The sequence below is a fragment of the Alexandromys fortis genome, unplaced genomic scaffold, assembly GCF_014885135.2.
Source record: "Alexandromys fortis isolate MF-2015 unplaced genomic scaffold, M_Fortis_MF-2015_v1.1 scaffold_16, whole genome shotgun sequence".
Taxonomy (NCBI): domain Eukaryota; kingdom Metazoa; phylum Chordata; class Mammalia; order Rodentia; family Cricetidae; genus Alexandromys; species Alexandromys fortis.
The window spans coordinates 900,576-919,527 of NW_026067893.1; the positions used below are offsets into that span (position 1 = coordinate 900,576).

Consider the following 18,952-nt stretch of genomic DNA (forward strand, 5'->3'; position numbering starts at 1 on the left):
GACCTTGAACACACAAGATTCACAATATTTTCCAGGACAGGAGCCATTTCCCTCCCAAAAAATCATTACAGGAACCATCACCTTGGGGAGTCTGCAGAGAACCCCACACCCATAACTATGTTAAGAATCGTTCTATTGACAACCTGCCCCACACCCAATTAGCTGTTATCTGTTAGCGGAACCCGCCTCACATTCCAGCTATCCAGGGAACTAGGTGTGGCAACTCGTGACTTTTTGGCCTACCTGACCGAACTATGTGACCGGGACCACGCGCGCCCTGCCCCCTTAAGCCCTCATCCAGGGGCTATATAAGCAGCAACCAGGACCCTAATAAACGGAGGCTGTAACAAACTTAGCATGGCCTTCTCCTTGTTTCCTAGCCCATTCTCTTCCAGATAGCACTCCTCCGTGACCCTGGAGTAACTGATTGCAGGGTGGGTTACAAACCCCTAGACTCAGTGACCCAACCCAAACGCAATCGACAGACAGGTGAGCGAGAGTCCTTGCCTCCTTCTGTTGTCTCCAATCCCCCCCCCCCCCCCGCCCCCCTTCATTTTCTGGTCATGGTGGACAGCTTGGCTATCCGGCACGGTTTCCAGGCCTTGAAATGTGCTACGTCGTTGTGTTCCTCGGGACGTAGTAGAGGGGGACTGTCTCTACACCTATTTTTCAACCTTGGGCTCTCTTTTTGCGCTTTGTGATATTTTAAAATTTTACTTTTGTGAATAGTTTTCTGTACTTATTTGGTGAGCTGGGACCTCACTTCGAGGTGGGCCCACTCTCCCCGTCACCGCCCCTATTGTTTGTGTTCCATCTTTATTACCTTTATCTGAGTGGCTGGAAGGCAGAGCCTGTGTCTGCATCTGTGTGGGGATGCTTGTGAGCGAAAGACTGAAGTATGAAAAATGAAAGTAGCGTTCACTTTTTTTCCTATTTATTTATTTATTTATTTATTTATGATTTCTGCCTCCTCCCTGCCACCACCTCCCATTTCCCTCCCACTTCCCCATCAAGACCCCCTCCCTCATCAGCCCCAAGAGCAATCAGGGTTCCCTGACCTGTGAGAAGTCCAAGGACCACCCACCTCCATCCAGGTCTAGTAAGGTGAGCATCCAAACTGCCTAGGCTCCCACAAAGCCAGTACGTGCAGTAGGATCAAAAACCCTTTGCCATTGTTCTTGAGTTCTCAGTAGTCCTCATTGTCCGCTATGTTCAGCAAGTCCGGTTTTATCCCATGCTTTTTCAGACCCAGGCCTGCTGGTCTTGATGAGTTCCCGATGGAACATCCCCATTGTCTCAGTGTGTGGGTGCACCCCTCGCGATCCTGAGTTCCTTGCTCGTGCTCTCTCTCCTTCTGCTCCTGATTTGAACCTTGAGATTTCAGTCCGGTGCTCCAATGTGGGTCTCTGTCTCTGTCTCCTTTCATCACCTGATGAAGGTTAATATTCAGGAGGATGCCTATATGTTTTTCTTTGGGTTCACCTTCTTATTTAGCTTCTCTAGGATCGTGAATTATAGGCTCAATGTCCTTTATTTATGGCTAGAAACCAAATTGTTTGTAATAGCCAGAACCTGGAAACAACCTAGATGCCCTTCAATGGAAGAATGGATGAAGAAAGTATGGAATATATACATATTAGAGTACTACTCAGCAGTAAAAAACAAGGACTTCTTGAATTTTGCATACAAATGGATGGAAATAGAAAACACTATCCTGAGTGAGGTAAGCCAGACCCAAAAAGAGGAACATGGGATGTTCTCACTCATATTTGGTTTCTAGCGTTCACTTTTGATTAACTTCTGTTTGTACCCTGTTACTGTTCAGGTCACCGAGAGGAGTCGCTGTTTTATACCCTGTGAACTTCTTGGTTGGCCAGGAGGGGTCGCTGTTGATATCTCTCTCAACAGGGAAAGGGTGGAACTTCATTCACCTTCCTTCCCAACCGCTTTGGGAATGGGCAAGAGAAGGCAAACCAGAGAGTCTGACTTTATGATGAAGTGCTTTGGACCCAGGGTTCTCCAGAAACATAAACTGAACCGCACCCCCCCCCCCCAAACACACGCGCGCTCGCACACCTTGTGGGATGGACCACAAATAAGCTGCAGAAATTGTCTGGGTCCTGCCACTTATTTTAGGCCAGAGCACCGATTGTGGCAATAACATATGAAAGAGGCTTCTGAAGATGCTAGTGATTATGATTCACACTCTAGAGAGGAGTTTTTGAGGCATGGGAACAACAGCGACCAACAAAAATCTCTACATGTTCACTTTATCATGTGCCTAGGCTAGGGGATGCATTTGGCTTTCCTTCATAAAATGGAAAAAAAAAAAAAAAGAACTCAGCTAAGAGAATGTTTTAAGCTAACCACAAGACTGGAAGACACACTAGCATCAGCCTGACAACTGTGAGTTTAAAAGGCAAATGATTATAAAAGCATTCATATAATAAAAGGAAGGGTACCGAAAAGTCCCAGTCCTATCCTTTAAAACGGCCAAACAAACCAACCAAAACCAAACCCAAACCGCAAATTCTGGAACATTTTTGTACCTTCGTAATAAATTAGCATTTCAAAAGTACTTTTTACCTGCTGAGATGGTTCATTCCGCTAATATGGGTAGCGCTGTGGACTTGAATAATTAGTGTAAATTGCCTTTGAATAACACGGAGCTGGGAACAACTTTAACTCGCGAAAGCTTAATGCCTCTTGCTGGACAGGGTGAAGAGTCCTTAATGGGGCCTGGAAAAACAACTAATACCTACAAATCAAAGGGGAAAAGCCGTTTTTGATGCATGTGTGTGAGAGTGTGAGTTTTAAACTAAATTGTTAACACTTCTCCCTGCTGAGGGTCACGGATTAGTGAAGCTGGGAGACTCTTTGAGAATCTTTCACACTGACCAGGGGAGGTAGGGGGTTCCAAACACAAGTGTTTTCTTAACCCTAATCCCTACCTTCTTGACCAGGACAGCACTGCATTTCCCTCTAATTAGGTCAGGAATTAGAAGGTGGATAAATGCGTCAGGGAAGAGGCTAAAGTGATTAGTCCGTTCTTGACTATGATAGCGATTTCTGGCCACTCCTTAGTTCTTTCCAAGATAATAACTTTTTCTTAAAAAGAAAATAAAAAAACTATTCCAGCAACCCTCACACATGTATTTATAGGTGCTGCTGATTATCTTTGGGCAAGGCTGGGTCAACATCTTGACAAATGATTTTCCTCTCCTCTGCCTTTGCTTTCTTTTCATCAGATTTTCCAGCGCGTTGAGAAACTTTTAGAGCAGTTTCTCATCTGAACCAAGTATGATAATTATTTGTGCAATCTGAACAAAATCTAATAACCTAACCTAAAAATGTATTCGCATTTAAATGATCCTTTCAGTGAAGGAGGGAAGAAGAACTTGACGCTTAGGAGCCAAGATAAAAACCACTTTGATGCATTTTCTGCATATGAATGCATTCTACTCTGCGTGCCGATGTTTTTTTTTTTTTTAAAAGATCTTGTAGATATTCATGGTGGAATTGTAATTTTAGAATTCAGGTTGTATAAAGCAATTATTCAATAGTTTCAACCTGATGAGTTGCTAGCAAACTTGACTGGTGATGAACTCGCCAGGGTTACCTAGGTGCTGAAGGCAATTTCTATATGAAAATTCTCGACAGTTATGAAACAAAAACTTATTTATTTATTTATTTACTTTTGTGTGTAGATGGTAGATCCCACAGTTGCATCTGAGGTTTTCTCTGCTCTTACCCCTCCAGTTTGTGCGTGTGCTGCACTTTTGACCACCTATTACAAGGCTTACTAAGCCTAAACACACAATGAAAGTAGAAATGTCATAACAATAAAAACAAGACAGGAAGTCTTTCCACCTGAAGGGTATCTGAAGAGCCATGGCATTGTTCCCCTCATCCTTTCCCAAGGCTGTAGCTTCGGTGGGCGAGAGTAATTATGAGCATTTGTAACACCTGATTTTATTTTCTGAGACTATCTCTGGAGATTATAGATGGGTCAGAGCAAAACGGAAGCAAACATTGGGACTGCGGCTAAGTGTGGAGTCTTCAGGGTCCATTCCTGAGTTAGGTTGATCTGGCCAGGTGTAGACATAGTTATGGCTGGCTCTCTTCTTGGGAAGGCACACTTTTATTCATTTATAAACATTTTCCCCCCCTCTGAGCTGGAGGTTTCCCCTCTCCAGACCTACAAATGTCACGACTGGTTTAAGGTAAAGCTTTCTGCACTGTGCCTGATGATGCTGTACAAGATAGACCACGCTGCATTAGCTGGGTTGCTGTTGCCCCTTGACCTCACCAGCTTTGCTTCCTGTACTGAAGTAGATCTAAAGCAGAGCTGGTTAGGAGTGTGACCTCTATAGTCAACCATCTCTGATTGGCAGGAGGCGACAGAATACTCTGCTGCCTGCCACTTCCTTTCATGGTTAGCCAGGAAAAGCCAGGCACCTTGTGGGCTCATACCACATTTAAATCTGTTCACCCGAGCCTCCTATGTCTTGGTGCCTTTTGTCTTACTGTTGTTCGTTTTGTTTTATTTCTAAGAGCAAGCAAACAATTGAGATCTATAACATGCTTGTGTTAACATTCCTCGGGCTTGCACACAGGGAGGGAATAATGTATGTATAGTGAGGGTTCAAGTTTAAATTTCTGGGCTACAATGAAGACATCTGAGGAAGGCAGCCGCACCCCTGGACTGCATTTGACCACGCCCATCTTTGGGGGGTCAGTGTGGGAAATCTCTGTGTGGACAAAATAGGAAGTTTCAGCAGAAAGGGCACAGCTGACCTAGTAAATTTGGTTTAGCCTTCTTTATCCAGTGTGGAGCTCTTTGAATCGCACCTACTACTTCTGTTCTACATTCTGGTCTATTGTTGATGTTATTTTTTTTTTTTTTTTTTAACATAGTAGCAGGGGCTAGCGGAGACCCTTGGATTCTAACCCACTCTAACCCATAGCAAGTGGCCCCTGTGCTGAGTGAGGCCAGTCCAACCGCCACCTAGGTGTAAGCTGGGAGACTTCATTCAGAGGCTCAAATCTGATAGGATCAATCAATAGGTCTCCCAGCACTAATATCTGCATGTCAAACTGTAAACTTGATAATTGTCAGAATACATTTAATGCTGCCAGTGAGAACACCATAGCAGAAGATTAACATTTTCTGTGAATAATTACAAGCTCGCCCGGTTCGGCCTCTTATCACTTTATACCGAGTCAAGAAAGTAGGAGTGATCTTTTTTAATTTGTAATTATTTCACTTCGATGCGAGGTCCAGCGGCCTTATTCTCAGTCTTCCGGGGTGGAAGGCATTGGTATGCAGGAGTCATGCCGGAAGACACAGTACACTATCAGAGGAGGACATGTTTGATTATTCTTTAAACCAACTCAGAGAAGTTAATCTCATTGAACTTCTTTTTATTCAACAAAAGAGTTGGCTGTTTCCAAGTCTAACATGACTATAATGTTCATTAAATGGACTTCTCTACACCTTTAAATGGATTAACTGCACATCTCACAGTCTAATTATTATACATGTCATTCAAAAAAAATCACAGATCTAATTCGGGGCATGATAAAGGCCTTTCTTTTGTGGCCATGGAAAAGACATTGCAGTAAATGGATATGATTTTTATCGGAGCCAGTGTCATTTTTTTTTCTTTCTTTTTTAAAGGGCGCATGTTGCTCCTGGAAGGTGGGAGGCAGGGGATGGCGGGGAACATACCCAAGTCATTTTATTTCAGAGATTTAGGATTGGCCCATGCCGAAGCTCATTTCGGGCTCGCAGTGCCAGGCACCTTGGAGGTTCCTCCCGCCCACGCCTGTCTGGCTAATGACTTCAATCTGCCCCAGACAGCTCGGAGATAGGTTATAAATTATGGACCACCCCATTGGGTCCTTGGCCTTTGTTCTTCTCCAAGTTCCTTTTCCATAGAACTTTGTTGGAGGGGGAAGAAACCACTCTCATTTCAAGCTCTAAGAAAACACAACCCTGTTTTCATGTGTGCCTTTGACAATAACTCTCTGGGCTCTCTTTTTCTGGGGTCTAGGTGAGGGTTGCAATGATATTTCATATCTGAGGACAGGCGCCCTTTCTACCCTCCGCCCCCCGTGATTCAGGGTCTTTCTGTTCCGAGCAGAGCAAGGCTGAGTGAGTTCTGCTGCCATTCATTAATTCCACTAGTACTGATGGAGAGATTTCTATGGGGCAGCCATTGTAACCTAGGTAGCCAAAGGTGGGGTGGGTCTTTTATGCACTCAGGAATGTTTCCTGGAGACATTGGCATCTATCCATGTTAGTAAATTCAAGGGAGCTTTAAGATGTCCCGAAAAGGGTCCGAAAAAGTCTGTAGTTCAATCAGAAGGTCTTGCTTTGACATTGTGCTGTCTCAGCAAATGTGTAGTTTTTTTTTTTTCCTCAAGTTGTGGTCAATAGGAATTCACTTTGGAGTTGTGGGTGAGGAACTGGGCTGGGGTGAGAATGTGGGGCAGCTCTGCTCTTCCTCTCTGGTACAGTGGAGGGAACACACACTGCTCTGGGTGGCAAGGGCTGCCCTGGCACTGCCCCTCCCTAGAGATATGACCAGCAAGTGGCTCAGACACTTAAGTCTCAGTTTCCTCATCTGAAGACAGAGATAGCTACACCCATCTTTCAGTGCTGTGGGATTTAGAAATAACAGACATAAAAACACAAGCATGGAGCCCAAACAGCAGTTGTCAATAAATCAAGTTTTTTTTCCTATTGACTATTCCTTTTAATTGTCCTACTGTTGAGCCTTTCTCTGGCCCAACTCCTTAACGATCTGCAGTGATTAGTGCGGTTTGGGAACGGCCTTACTTCATAAACAGAATAGAAACCCAAAGCTTACTTCCACTCCCAGTCTTTGATGTTAAAAAAACAAAATAAGACATTTTTTGTTACGATATGTTTTAGTTTGGCTCGAGATAGAGTTCTGTGTATCTTGGGCTGGCTTTGAAGTTGCTACTTGACCAAGTTTAATCTTGAACTCCTGATCTTCCTGTCTCTACCTCCCAAGGGCTAGGAGCACAGGTGTGCACCACCATGACTTCCGCCTTTGCCTTTTGAAGGAAACGTTTTAACCCACTCAGAGTAGAAGGAGGGAGGATGTAGTGGTGACGACTAGGGACGGTATGTGGGTTCGACCGGGCGGCTTTAGGACTCCTGGCCATAGGCTTTCCCAGCCAGAGGCTCCTTTTAGGCTCCGTGATCTCTCGTTCCACCTGGCAACCCATTCCCATCTCAAACTTGCCCACTATCTGCAGTATAACCTTGGATTACGAGTGAGGCTGGCACGGCCTGGAGTCATAATGTGCTGCCCTCAAGCCTGGGTTGCCAACTTCCCACCTTTATCTGCCTCCTGATGTTCTTTGTTCCTGGCATTTCATAGAGTATGACAGCAAGGGGAAAACACACTCACGGAGCCTGTGCAGGGCTGAAAACTCTTTCATGAATCATTTAAAATCCATGGTGTACCCAACAGCAATTATCAGCATTAATTGCTCCTGAAAATGTAAAGAATTGTGCTACAGAGAGTCAACATCAGCATGGGACTGTGTGTCTCCTCTTCACGCCTTGGGAAGGGAGCTTTGAAAGCGGGCACCAGGATAGAGCAAACACTGGCAGACCGTGTGTTAGGTACTGTGTCCCTGTTTCCAAACTAATAAATACTGAATGAGTAAATAATTTTGTTTTCTCTCTGGGTTATAAAGATTCAGTTGTATTTGGCCAAGTAACTTCGGGGAATATCATTAAATACTTTTCAAACAGTGCTTCTTGGAGACATATTCTGCCGTTGGACAATGTCTACAGACGGGATGAGAAAGATGTGAAAGAAGTCTAAGGAAGGAGCGGGCGTGATTCTCCAGAAAAAGCTGGGCACAGATGCCAGTTCTGGGAAGCACTCGGGCATTGACCACTTATTCATCCGCTCACCTTCCAGTACAAAGAGCAGCTGGGAAGCCAACGTAAAATGGAACATTACATTACTGGTTGTTAATATCTGATGCACACAAAGCTAAATATTTTATTTTCATTTTATTTTTAATTACACGTATTTGTGTGTTTGTGTGTGCGTGTGGTGTGTGTGTGGTGTGTGCAGGTGCCCCCAGGTTCCAGAGGAGGGAATTGGATCCCCTGAAGCTGGAGTTACATGAGCTTGTTAGCTGCCTGGCATGGGTGCTGGGAACCAAACTCAAATTCTTAGCAACAGAAGTTTTTGATTTTAATCACTGAGCTATTTCTCCAGCTCCCATACAAATCTGTTATTTAAACGATAAGTAGAAAAGCAGATATAAAGATCCGACTTCTGAATATTTAAGAATAGAAGGTTAGCTGATGTGGTGGTGCATGTTTTTATTCCCAGTACCGAGGAGGTGGAGCCAGGTGGATCTCCGTAAGTTTGAGGCCAGCCTGGTCACATAGTTCCAGGCTTGTTAGAGTGGGTTACATAGTCAGACTTAAATGAAAAATAAAAAAGACAGAGAAAAGAAAACAGAAAAGAAGGCTAATATTTTACCTGTGTATTTATATGCATATCACGTTTGTGATGTGGGCATGTGAATCATATACATAAAAGTATTTGTGTTACATATGAGAGGATGTCAAGACCAAAGGAATTAGCCTTGGGTACCATTTGTTAACCAGAAAGCATCATATATTATTGCTTCAAGATTTTTCTCTACAGAGGCGTTCAGCAGTGGCTGTTTCCATCAGAGATTCATTTGATCTTTGTTATTTTGCCCAGCACTCCTGAAGGAACAGACTGCAGCTTCAATTGGCACATACAGTGTTCGGAGACCCGACACCTGCTTCGCTGATCAGGAGGGAGAAGGATCTTTGTTCAGGAAGTAACTTACTGAACAATTAACATGTGGAAGCTATACCAAACAGTATGTGGAAATGATAAAAGTTCACATTGAGTCTGCAAAGGGCGGAGGCTCATTCTTCCTGCGAGGAGACCGTGACAACTCTTGCTGATGGAATAAATGGGATCATTACATTTCAGCCTCCAAGTAATTATCAGAAACAAAGCTTTGTGAATTCTTTCCTAATGGGGCCACCTGTCACACTTCAGTCTTTGTGTACAATGGCATTTCATTTCTGGAAACCAGGGCCCCGGTATAGCTCTTCCAAATGTTAGTGACCATGTCCTGATTCCCTCCCTTGTCTTGCTATGATAAATCGACGCATTTTCAGGTGGTTTTCTGTCCTCCACCCAACATGTGTGTGTCCAAAGTGCCTAGGGCAGGTATAAAAAGCTACAGCAGAACCAGGTGTTTCCTGATGCAGAGTCGTCCGTGTGAGGGTGTGTGTGTGTGTGTGGGGGGGGGGGAGACAACGCCATTTCTCACCATGATCTCTCTGGCTAAGGTTTGTTGCCAACCGTTCTGGACTTGTGACACTTTATCAGAGGGCTGCTGAGATCCAGGACAGGAAGGCAGCTCAGTGTGGGCTGTGGTTATGGAACTGCAGCTTCCAGAGTTCACTCAAGGCCTAAGCCAGGACACCTGCATGGTTTAAGACTTCTCAGGCTGATGGTGAAAGCAACTTGGCCCCTAAGTGTCTGGTGTGACTCGCAGGTTCTCAACTATATAGTTGTTTCCTGGATCTCTGTAGGATATTCAAGATTTCCCTACACTAAGGTTATGTATGACTCTATGGTTTGTTTGATCTTTGAGATAAGAAGAGTTGAAAACCTTGCATTTTATGTTAATTCTGTCTGGTCTTATGGTGTTTTCATTTTCACTTCCTTAGAGACCTGGCATGAGCTTTTGAGGATCCAGAGGAAGAAGGATCTTTCCTCCAGCTTCCAGCTTTCTTCCCTGGCAGCTGGTATGTGTAACTCACACAAGAACAGTTTGTGAGGGGAATGAATTCGTGTGGTGTTTCCAAATGGTGGAGACTTCCTGGCCTTTTCTCTAAGATGGACACTGTTGTGTGGTTAGTTCAATGACCCCCTAGAGTGGTAGAAATTCTCTGATAACCTTAGACCCCCCTCCCCCCGTGGCTACATTCTGACAACAGTTGTTGATCTGTTAAAAACACACTCACCTGGATAACATGCAAAGGTCTGTGTATGAATTCACAGGCCTATAAGGAACTGACCTGTTCTACAACATGTGGATGGGGGTGGGGGAGTGCAGGTGGGTGTGGGTGGGAGACTGTGAATGTCCCTCACTTGAGTGACAATTATGAAAGTGGTTTTCAGAGGTTTGGGAGTGAGGGTAGGGAAATTGCATTTGAGCCCAAGTTCAAGTCCGTGCAATCACAACTGTCTGATCCACGGGAACACTTGCCCTACCTAGGGAATTACAGTGCTGTAGGTCTGTGTGGATCGGGACTGCAGCATCTCTGGGAAATATAATTTCACACTAATTAGGACTTCTCACAGCCTGCTTCCTGAAAGGTTCAGGTTTGCATTAGTGATGCAGATTTTAATCAGCAATCAAGTGCTCTCTCCAAACACAGCAAGAATCCCCCACATTCCCTTCTATCAACAAAAGATATCCTAGCTGCAAGCTGGACCCAGCAATGGTGAGTGCCAAATCGGCATCTTAACCCCAAAGGATGCCTCCAATCTTCCAGTCTTCTGGAACATCCTCAGCTCCTGTTTCTGTTCTCTGGTTAGACACAGTTACGCATTGTGATTCTGACCACAGCCCCTAGTTTGACACCTGTTGAAAAAATATTGGAGCCATATTTGTAACTAATCACAACCAAGATGTCAATTTAATTAATCTGACAATAGAAATGCCCCAGAGATGGGGCCCATGCCCAGGCCGGCACTCCTAGTCAAGCCTGGGCTTGCTGTCTGTTACCCGACAAGCCCGGTACAAAATTAACACTAAATATAAGGTAATTTAATTAACTCCTCCCATCCCAGCAGGCAGAGCGCAGTGCTCTGGGCACCCCAGGCCTTCTGAAGTAAGAGGGTGGCACCCCCAGCGGGGAAACACTTAGGCTAAGCTTTCATTATTTTAAGTGGGTGGTTTGCAGCTAAGGAGATACATTGAAACTCTTTAGGCCACTAAAGTAACAAACAGCACAGTTGCTCTTACCCTTACAGATACAGACGTGGCTGGCAATAAACTGTGTGAAATTCATTTATATGAATACATACCTTGTAAGAGTCAGGGTCCCTCAAGGGTTCGCCACTGGATATGTGGACTCTCTCAGACAAAACAAAACAGGGAGGAGGGATATAGAGAGAGGCAAAGGCAGAGACGACAACGTGGTTTAAAAGTCAGGCTGACAGCCACCCTACCAAAGGGAAAAGGCTAAGACAAATATGAGAATTATTTTGTCTTAAAGACTTTTGTTCAGCTGACTGATCCATCCATCCATCCATCCATCCATCCATCCATCCATCCATCCAGGAGACTGCATATCTTGAGTACTCTACCAGGGATGTACATCCCCAATCCATTTTATCTTTATTAGGGAACATCTTGCCAAGTTTCCCAGGCTGCACTTGAACAGGTTTCTCTCTCGCATAAGTGTCTCAAGTAGCTGGAATTACAGGCCTGTATCACCATGGCAGGCAAAGGGTTAATATTTTTAAGAGACATATCAAAGTCCTTTTATATTTCCAAATTTCAACAATGTTGACTCCCTAATTCCTTCATCCCCAGGATGAACACCAAACCGTTTAACTATTTTCCCAGAAGCCAAAGGACAATGGGCACAAAGAACCAGGTTGGCCTGTCAGGAACATAAAGAGAAAGCAGGTAATTGGAAAAGTCTACAGTGGCCTTGCAATGGTGAGCAAGGTGAACCTTTAACTCACACACAGATTGCCCATGGAGGTCCTGAGGGGAAAGAGGCTTTCGGGGCCTCACGGAAGGGTTTGCTGAAAGCCAGGTCTCTGTTCTCACCTGAGTCTCGGCGACAGTCCACATGATGGATGATGAGGACTAGCTGCGTGTGTGGTGTGCGGGACCAGACTCTCTCCCTGTGAAGCCAATTAGGTCAGACTTCAAAACAATAAGGAGGTAGTGGCACATGTCAACTGTGAATGAAATCAGGAACTTGGGTCAGGAAATACCAGGGTCAAAAAAAAAAAAAAACCCACAAAACCTTATTAAAAGGCAGATCAGCAGGATGGACCCAAATCATTAATTATGTTAATTTGCAACAAGGAAATGAAAATCTTGGGAGTAACTGGAGGGGTGGAAGCCTAGCCTTGGGTTCCTTATACAGGGTGGGGGGCCTTGGGTGTTAGTTGCTTTTCTTTCATGAGGGAGTTGGAATATAGGATGGAACATCACCTTGGTACGTTCGCTTGGTACGTGAGCGCTGGAGACAACACTAGCGGGTACTTCTGAGCAAAGGTGCTTAATGGCTTGTATGGCTAAGCCAGGGCTGTGCTGAGAGCCAGCTGTCGCCTCTGACAGCGTCTTTGGAGTTCTAGGACCTGTCAGAAGGTGCTCCCGCTTCCTGGAGGTTGGACCAATAGATGCGCCCAGACAGATGTGGTTTTAACACAAAGCAGCTGTTGTGAGCACCTTGGACACAGGAAGCCGGGGGCTTGGCCTTTCTTCTTCGTGTCTCCTGCTGCAGGGTTGCCTTGGAGCTGCTCTCTCACTGACAGGGTCTTGGTCAGAGGTGGAATTCAGGATACATTCTGAGATGTGATCACTTTTTTGTTGCTCTATTTGGCTTTTGAGGCAAACCATGCCTCAAATCATGAACTCACGATTTTTCTGTCTTCTGAGAGCGGAATTACAGGTGTATGGCTTGCTGCCTGGCTTTGGGTGCAGTCCCTTTTACTTTTGCTGGCTTTTGGTTCATAGCCCTGTGTGAATGAACCAGAGTTTGGGAAGTCTCAGGGAAAGGGAGGGGGATCTCAAACAGGGAGGCCTGGAGATGCTCAAAACATCTATTCCTTTAGGTACCTGCAGATAATGAGAAAATACAAGGTCCTGGGGGCATCTAGGGCCCTTGTGAGGACCCTGCTTCTAGAGGTGCCTGACGCTGAAGGTCATTTAAAATGTATGAGGAAGTGGGCGAAGTGGGGGAGGCCCCCCCAAATAGAGCATTGCACCACTTAGGTCAGCTAGCAACAGGGAGCCTTGATCCTGGCAGGCACAACCCCAGCCATTGAGGGACAGGAAGCCAGAGAGGTGCCTGCTCTTTCAAAGGAGAAAGCATAATTTGTAACAAGCCGTAAAACAACAGCCACGACTTCTAGTAGATTTACAACGCCTGAGCAGCCGAAATTCACAATGCTTTTTCTAAACTCACTTTGTTAATTTTCAACCTGGTAGTGATTAGGATGAAAAGTCCCCAGGGTTGGCCTCCAGCTTGGCTTCCAGCTGCAGGGATGGGGTCCAGAGTGTTTTTCTAGCGCAGGTGGATGCCGGAGCCCAGGCAGTTCAGTCGGGTCCTCTTTTCTCTCTCCCCATCTTGCCGGCTGGCCTTGGAACTCACAGGCTAGGATTTGTTTGTTTTGTTTTAGAATTCTAGTGTTTCAAAAATCGCCCATCATTTATCACTCATCTGAGCAATTGAGGGTCGAAGCTGGCTGGATGTTTTTACCTCCCAGCTCCTCCTCTCTCCCCCTCCCGCTACCGCCCACCCTCAGGGGAAATCAAGAAAAACAAGATTCTACTTGTCCAAGCCCTTGGAGACTCCTCAGAATCGCTGGAATCGTCACAATAAGTGGTAGTAATAGAACCATATACAGGGCTGTAAATACAAACTGTTCCGTGGAGTGGCAGAAAATAATGAAGTGATTAGGTGGACTATCACCAGCACCTGTGACTGACTGGCGGGCACTTCTGCCTGGCTGCTATTGTTTGCCAGGCTTGGAAGTTGTGGCCCTTCTCACAGTGACCCCACTTCCCTCCCATGCCCGAGTGATCTGACGGGCCTAGGGTGAGGACGTGGGTGCGCGAGCTCTGCCCTTGGGAACCACAGTGGAACAACGAGAGTCCTGCTCACCGGCCCATTAGGGTTAATGCCACTTTAATTAGCCATTGCCGGGAATCTGAAAGTGCTATTTAATAGGCCATTTCTAGCTAAACCCGAGTCTCACAGACAGACCCAAAGCATGAAATCACTCCAATGGGAGACGGCTGAGAGAATGGAGATTAGAGAAACAACTCACTGTTGGTTCTGAAGGGAAACGACCATTGGAATGCTCACCTGCTGTCTGGTACCTGCTCCATCGGGTATTTTTTTGAGCAGAAGTTCCAAATGGCAGGAGAAATGCTATTTTCTTCACAAGATTGCCACGAGGAGATTCTTCTACCAACCCACTTTACAGATGTAGAAGTTAAATGACTCATGCAAGGCCACAGGGTCAGGTTTCCCAGTTAGTACCAAACACACACACAGTGTTGTTATTACTGTCCTGTCTGGTGAGCTCCAGACAAGGCTGTGGCCCAAGGGATCGTCATAGTGTATCTGACCAGATACACCAAAGACTGTGCTAAGAACCTCAGAAAGAAAATGGGTTCTCACACACTTGGCAAGGACTTGGGAGAAGCTGTTATTTTCCACTGGCAGAGGAAAGGTAAACGCAAGGTATCGCCCTCACAGACACAGAAGTGCACGTGCAGATACACAGACATACAGACATACACACATATACACATACAGACATACAGATATATACACACAAACAGAATACACACATACACACATACAGACATACACAGACATACAGATATACACACATACAAATATACACACACATACAGACAGACAGACATATAGACATACAGACACATAGACATACACATACACACATATAAACAGAAACACACGCACTCACTCAGAAACAGGTACACAAAGACACACAGACATAAGGCACGTTCACACACACACACACACACACACACACACACACACACACACACACACGAGTGTTTCTGAGCTTCCTCCTACCTGGAGTCTGAGTCCACAGAGTTCAACTTAAGTCAAAGGCCACTTAGGGGTTTGACTTTTAAGCCACCAGTGGTGTAGAAACCCAGTCAGTTGACTGTGTTTTGCTAATTTTATCTCCAGGGCAGGCAGGGTCACTGTTTGGTGCTTAGGGAAGCTAGGGAGAGCATCTTACTGGTCAACATTAGACAAGCCCCCTAAACTCCTTGCAATTCAACTTTCTTTTCGGTAAAGTGTGGTGGGGGTGGGGATGCAGGGGGAAAAGACCCAACTTTTTTCTGAGGAGAGTTAAAGAAACGAATGACTTTTCACAGTTAATTACTGTTATTTTCTCCAAAGAGGATTTGTCTGAGGAGCTAACAAAGCTTCCAGTTGAAGTCTCTCACCTTGCTGGCCCTCCTTTGTGGCCCTGCCTTTATCACTGATAATTTTGTCCTCTGGTTCTTAAAACAGGTCTCTAGATAGCATAGGCTTCAGGGACCCGGAAGCTGGATCCACCCAGGGTTACCTAGAAAAGGGGTAGTGGCTTGAACATACTGCTACAGCCTTGCCTGGCTCAAAGGTGAAGTTTCTAATCTATGGTATAGAGCCCTGTGTGGGGACTCTCCCTAAAGCCCGTGCTTCTTTAAGATGGGAAATTGTGATACCCTAGAATGCCTGCCTCAGTCCTGGGCAATCTGGGTCCATTTATTATCCTACTTGTTCAAGACAAAAGCAGGCAGGCCTCTGTGATTCCTTAAAGGGAACTACTAGTTCACAAAGTGCCCAGCATAGCCTGGGATATTTGTTGAACACATGAAGTATACACTAAGTGCTGGCCCTTAGAGCTCACGGGTGAGAGAAGTCTGCACGACCCAATGTGGACAGACGCAGTCAACAAAAATCTTGTGTGAAAAATGAACCTGTGTTGGGGGCTTGAATCAGAAACCCGCCATCCTTTGGGGGGGGGGGAGCTGGGGAATGTGAGAGGGCGCTCCACCCACACAGGAGAGCTGCCGTTCCCAAGTTTGGTTTCTGCTTGCTGCTGTGCACCTGATAACAAATGGTATATCTTCCATTGCTAGTCTCCACCATATCCTAATTTTCTCAGCTTGCAAACAATGCCTATGTCAAAGAAGGACAGTAAACACAAGCAGAATCTGGCTAGGGGGTGAACGGTGCCCCAGGCAGGGTTAAGGGGAGATGTTCAGGCCCAGATTCCACATGCTGTGTAGACTCCAATTACCCGAGGACTTAGAGATCAAACAGCCCAACTGTGCAGCACAATGAAGGAGGAGGTCTTAATTTTACCACGTGCTACACCCTTCCAGCCAGACTGTGAGAAACAATGCGTTCCCTTTATGTCCTCCTGAGCACAGAACCTTCCTGAGATTGTCTTATGTTATCCCAGCAACATCTCTCTAACGTGGGCAGAGGGGAGACTTACGGCGTTTGAAAGAACTGTGTGATTTCCTCTGGCCTAGGGTGAGCATCATGGCAAAGACAGTTTTAGCAGAATAGCCCGCTCCTACTTGGCCTAGGATGGGACAGGATTTTGGTATGATTTATTTTTAGTTTTAGATCTATATTTTCAAGATATCTTGTTGGTTTATGGGAAAATGAGTTTGCATGAGCTGAGCTGTGGCATGTACCCACAGGACTGGATATATAGCACACAAGAAAGCTTAGAAAATAGCATGGATCAGACACTAGAATTTTGCAAGTTTTTTTTTTCTTTATGGTACAAGCAAGATTTTTAAGGAGTATTGAGTCTGGCAAAAAGCTAGTAAAATTTCCCTTTCAGTTTTAACATCGATCAATATTTGGGAAATTGCAGTCCTTTCGAACATTTAAGATCAGGAAAAGCAGAAATTGTTGAACTTTATCTTGTAGACATTTTAATATGCATGCCACACTGAAACCCAAACCCACCGTTTTTATTTATTTTTATGAACCAGCATTTTTTTTGTTGTTCTTCTAGTTTTCAGATAGTGGATTTTAAAAGTTTCAAACAATATGCAAAAAGATAAATGTCCTTGGGATTTTTCGATACAGGACTTCACTGTGTAATAATCAGAGTCTTCACGTTGTTACTCTACACAGCTTTTGCTAAACACAAGCACTGGAGACATCTCAAATTGATCAATCAGTGTTTCCATGGAAATAGATAACCCTTTGATTAGGCACGAGAAACTGTGTTGGAGAGAGATGTTGGTCATCTCAACTCGAACGTAGGAGCAGAATCAGAGCTCAGAAGACAAGTGTGTTTCTGTAGGGTGAGCGTTTTCTATAGAAAGCCTGCATGGCTAATGGTGATAAGTATTAACAGGGAGGGGACATACTATTGTAGGATTTTTAATTTTGGAAATAAGAAAGTAAACCACTTTGTACCTGATGGTCTTCAACACACTATTGGAAGCAGTGCTTCCTATTCCTAAAGGCGATAAGCTACTAGCCTAGAAAACCTGGGGTGAGAGAAGGTTTCCCCGATCTGTGAGTTCCTAAGCAATTTATCTTAATTTTAGATATTTTCTCTTATTCTACCACTACACTACACCCACACACATTTAGTGATTTTTGTGAAATCCAGAGCTAAATGTCTTGTATCACTCGGAGCTGTCTGGATATTACTTTTCACTGATATTTTCTACAAGACAAACTCTCCAAGTGTGCACTCTATTTTTGGACCGCTTACAAGAACAAACCTGCAGATCTTTATTTTCTATCATTTCTTTCTGACTAAATCAATATTTAGCTGAAATAGCCCCAAATTAGAAAGTTAAAAGTCTGATGGTTTGATCCGTGTGGAATGCACATCACGGTCCGCAGCCGAACACCACCGTCCTCCTGCCGGTGGGTAAGAATTAAGATGTCGCAGGCAGGGATCAGCACAGGGTCAAGTGAGGCTTGCTTTCCGTGTGTCAGGGGGCTCAGAGTAAGTTCTCTGGGTTATAGAAGTGGCGTGGCCCCAGGCCATGGTTTCTACATACAGGAGTGCTCTCTTCTAGGGGAAAAGGGTTACAAAGTCACCGACTTACCTTGCTTGTAACCACAGCTCTGCAGGCACGAATAGCTCCAATCACAGAAAAGTCTGATTTCACACGGATCCAGGGAGAAACCATTTCTCTGATTAGTTACGGCTTGGTTGATTCTGACACAGGGGTTTTGAGAAACCCCATGCATGCTTTCTTTAGTGGCTCCTCTCAATTTAAAGGCTGAAAGATGGGCAAGTGTCCAGTGCCTGCCCGACCGGGACTGGATTTCGCTGTAGTAAGGCTTGTTCAGAAAGCTTTTCCTACGACACAGCACAGCTGGACGGTGGCCACTAGATGGCGCATGAGAACCATTTGTGTCAGACGCTCCCGCAAATGGTCAGGTCTGTTCACAGAGTCCGAAAACAATTCCTCCCAAACAACTTTTCTAATAGGGTATTATCAACATCCCAGTGTTTACACGAAACCTAAATGGTCCTGATTTGCGTATTTACTGTAGGGGGAATCCTCCACGGAAGATCCTGTATCAGATTGCGCTAGTAAACGTGGCATTTAAATCAGAATTAAGTCAGAAAACGGAATTAAGACAGCAAAGGGCAATCTGTATTTACCTACTTGGTACTGAGGCTCCAACAAAAGTTTTCTAAGTGTCTACCTTGGGGGGATGTTACCTATGCTTCTTAAATGCTAAAGGAACATTATTCCCTGAAATTAATACAAGTATTAAAACAGAAAGACACCATCAATTTTACACTGTACAGTTACATCACAGACATGTTAAATCTATATACAGTTCTGGAATTTCAGTAGCTGCATTTAATCTTTTTCTGTATATATTTTTTGAATGCCTGTTGGCCCAAGTCCTACTGTTCACAAGTGGACAACAGAGGGTGACCTGAAGGAGTTCTTTCTTCCCACCACAAGCCTCTCTTCCCATTGAAGTCAGGGCATGAGGTTTGGTGGCAAGTGTGTTTATTCACTGAGCCATCTTGCCAGGCCTTTATTTCTTGATGTAGAACAAATCTGAATGTCAGGGACCCCCCTCCAAAAAAAAAATCTCAGGACA

The 18,952-nt window shown here is 44.8% G+C and overlaps 2 long non-coding RNA genes across 7 annotated transcripts; one reads left to right on the forward strand and one right to left on the reverse strand.

Moving 5' to 3' along the window:
• The first annotated feature begins 351 nt into the window (after positions 1 to 351).
• LOC126505696 (uncharacterized) lies at positions 352 to 2,817 on the forward strand. 2 transcript variants are annotated; one of them, XR_007592964.1, is made up of 3 exons: positions 352 to 489; positions 1,545 to 1,723; positions 1,826 to 2,817. It is a non-coding gene; the product is annotated as an uncharacterized lncRNA (long non-coding RNA). The 2 variants fall into 2 exon arrangements; XR_007592963.1 differs by having other exon boundaries at positions 360 to 489; positions 1,566 to 1,723.
• Positions 2,818 to 8,532: 5,715 nt separating this feature from the next.
• Positions 8,533 to 18,180, reverse strand: LOC126505683 (uncharacterized). Of its 5 annotated transcripts, none has more exons than XR_007592959.1 (5): positions 17,932 to 18,180; positions 14,174 to 15,422; positions 13,271 to 13,459; positions 12,295 to 12,821; positions 8,533 to 12,035 (listed from the first exon to the last, which is right to left on the reverse strand). It is a non-coding gene; the product is annotated as an uncharacterized lncRNA (long non-coding RNA). The 5 variants fall into 5 exon arrangements; XR_007592960.1 differs by having other exon boundaries at positions 15,301 to 15,422; positions 17,932 to 18,175; XR_007592958.1 differs by lacking the exon at positions 14,174 to 15,422 and having other exon boundaries at positions 12,295 to 12,921; positions 17,932 to 18,174.
• Positions 18,181 to 18,952: the final 772 nt, after the last annotated feature.